Here is a 3281-nt window from a genome sequence, read left to right as displayed (position 1 = left end):
GCCTGGAAGAACCACACAATTATTATTTTTTGATGACTGTTACTACTTAACTCTGTGTGAATATGGCACGTTAGGGTTATTTCATAAGTTTCGTGTTTTTCACAATGGTCGAATACTTGGACGTGATCACACAGCTACTAATGAAATCAGTTCATCTGTGGAATTTTCCTGCAGGAGTATGAAATGCCCATGTTTTTGCTGTACTCATTCATTGTCCACCTTTACGGGGGGGGGGGGGGGTTTGCTGAAGACGGTTGTCCATTCCTGCTGTCTGACTGTTTACTCTGTGGTTCCCCAGGCTCCAGAGGGGCTTGCACCATGTATTTTCCATGACGGTTGCCATGACCGCTGAACGCGAGATAAGAACCACCAAGGGGGGGGGGGGGGGGGGGGGGGGGGACCCACCCACGTTGCCTGTCCGAGGGTGGTGAGGGAGGGACGGACGGACGGACGGACGGACGGACGGACGGACGGACGGAGGGAGCGAGGGAGCGAGGGAGGGAGGGATGGGTAACCTGCGCCTCTTCCGCCTCTGCCTGCTGCTGGGCTCCGTCTTCATGCTCTTCCTCATCATCCTGTACTGGGACGAGGTGGGCAACGCCGGACTGCACCTTCGCTCCTCGCCGCCCGCCTCCCCCCTCCTCCTCCTCCTCCTCATCATCATCACATGCTGGCGGCCGTCAGGCAGGAGCCACCGCCACCGCCGCCGCCGGTCACCCCGCGTCCCCCCGCCGTCGTCTCCACCTCCACGCAGCTGACCGTGTGGACGAGCGAGGACAAGGGCTACGCCTTCGTCTGGGACACGGACGCCTTCGACCGCGAGGTGATGGCCGACCCGGACCCCCCGGAGACCCGGCCCACGAAAGACTCGGCGGCGGCAGTGGCGGCTCGGCTGCTGCGGCAGCGTCCGGCACTGAAAACCCCCCAGGGAGGTCCGCGGGGGTCGCCGCCGCAGTCGCCGCCGGAGACCACGCTTCCGCCCCCCCCTCAAGAGTCAGAGCTGACGCCCACTCAGGCCAAAACATCACAGCCAACCACAACCACAACCACAACCACCACCACCACCACCACAACAACCACCACAACTACCACAACAACAACCACCACCACCACCTCAACACAGTAGCCTATAGTAACCAGACCAGTAAGCCCACGCCAGCACAGATCAGCAGAGTCAATATCTCCGCCAAGCCGTCCAGCCGCCCGCCACCCCCCGTGCCGCCCACGCCCGCGTTCTTCGGCCTCCTTCAGCGCCAGGCGGAGCGTCGGCGTCACCTCCAGGAGGCCTGCGCGGCCGACAGCGACCTGGACTTCCCCGGGAAGCGGCGCTCCTTCGACGAGATCCCCAGCCAGACGCTGGACCACCTGATCGTGGACGACCGCCACGGCATCATCTACTGCTACGTGCCTAAAGTGGCCTGCACCAACTGGAAACGGGTCATGATCGTGCTCGGCGAGAAGCTGGTCGCGGCGACAGGAGGCGGCAAGACGGAGGAGGAGGAGCGGGCGGCGTCGACCCCAGCGACCCCGACGCAGCGCCGACGCCGTACCGGCGGCCTCAGGACGTGCCGTCGGAGCTGAGCCACAACGGCACGCTGCACCTGACCTTCAACAAGTTCTGGCGCCGCTACGGCAAGGCGTCGCGCAGCCTCATGCACGCCAAGCTGCGCAAGTACACCAAGTTCCTGTTCGTGCGCGACCCCTTCGTGCGCCTCATGTCCGCCTTCCGCAACAAGCTCGCCCAGCCCAACGAGGACTTCTACCGGCAGTTCGGCGCAGCGGATGCTCCGCCGCTACGCCAACGTCACCCAGCCCCCGTCCACGGCCCGGGAGGCCTTCAAGGAGGGCCTGCGGCCGTCGTTCGCCGACTTCGTCCGCTACCTGCTGGACCCCGAGACGGAGAAGGAGGAGGCGTTCAACGAGCACTGGCGGCAGGTGTACCGCCTGTGCCACCCTTGCCAGATCGGCTACGACTTTGTCGGCAAGCTGGAGACGCTGGACGAGGACGCGCGGCACCTCCTCCACATCCTGGACGTGGACCGGCAGATCCAGTTCCCGCCCGGCTACCGGAACCGGACCGCGGCCAGCTGGAGCGGGACTGGTTCGCCAACGTTCCGCTCGAGGACATTCGGAAGCTTTATAAACTCTACGAGCCCGATTTCCGGCTATTCGGATATCCCATGCCCGACACATTGCTCCATGAGTGACACTCACAGGTGTGATACCAATACAGCACTTACTGACCCTTTACAAGGGTCACTCCAGTGATGGTGTTTTCTTGTGTGACTGAAGAGGACTAATGTTGACTATGGTGGCTATGGTAGCTAAGCTAATGTTGACTATGGAGGCTATGGTAGCTAAGCTAATGTTGCCTATGCTGGCTATGGTAGCTAAGCTAATGTCAAGTAAGGATACTATGGTAGCTACGCTAATGTTGAGCAAGGATACTATGGTAGCTACGCTAATGTTGAGCAAGGATGCTGTGGTAGCTACAGTAAGCTAATGTTGAGTAAGGATGCTGTGGTAGCTAAGCTAATGTCGAGTAAGGATACTATGGTAGCTACGCTAATGTTGAGTAAGGGAGTGACAGTAGCTTCTAAGCATCAAAGTTAGTTTTAATCAACAGTGAGTTTTCCAGTAGCCGTTCTACACAACAGTAGCGTCACTTCAAAAGGTCCCTTCTCTGATTAGTTCCGCTAAGTGTTAGAACCGAGGAACCACACAGGCCTGACTGCTAACCCATGACATGTTGTGGCTGGGGTCCCACACAAGTGATTAGAACGCAGAGATTAGCGGCGCTTTGTTCCTAGTGCTCCTAGCTTCACCGTGCCTTCAAAGGGAGAGGAATGTGTTGTTGTGATTTGTTCTTGTTATTTTTAATTACATGTTTTCTGTTTACGCATTGTTACATCTGTACTGTACATGATGTGAAGAATGTTTCCCATAAACATCAGATGTGGAACACCCTGGATGAGTGATCATTCTGATTTTTATCCTTTATGCAGTCTACTTATCCTTGATTCTATTAGCCGTAACTAAATAAATAAATACGTTGTACTCTTTGAGTCTGTTATATTGTAGCAAGATGCACGTTAGGGACTATAATAAGTGTCCTTACTACTGGCCTACCACAGTGTACACTGCAGTTAGGACACTTCTTAGGTGTATTATTATGTATTGTATATTATATTTATAATATAATAGATTATATTATACATGAGATGTTTTGGGGTTTTTTGTTACTTTTAATGGGGAATGTAAACTACATTCAAATTTGTGTG

At 55.9% G+C, this 3281-nt stretch overlaps 1 pseudogene; it reads left to right on the top strand.

The window, feature by feature from the left end:
* Nucleotides 1-506: 506 nt before the first annotated feature.
* LOC134089292 (carbohydrate sulfotransferase 12-like) lies at nt 507-2969 on the top strand (annotated as a pseudogene).
* Nucleotides 2970-3281: the final 312 nt, after the last annotated feature.

The sequence above is a fragment of the Sardina pilchardus genome, chromosome 1 (genome assembly GCF_963854185.1).
Source record: "Sardina pilchardus chromosome 1, fSarPil1.1, whole genome shotgun sequence".
Taxonomy (NCBI): domain Eukaryota; kingdom Metazoa; phylum Chordata; class Actinopteri; order Clupeiformes; family Clupeidae; genus Sardina; species Sardina pilchardus.
Note: the sequence above shows the minus strand (reverse complement) of the source record. Positions and strands in the feature narration are given on the sequence as shown.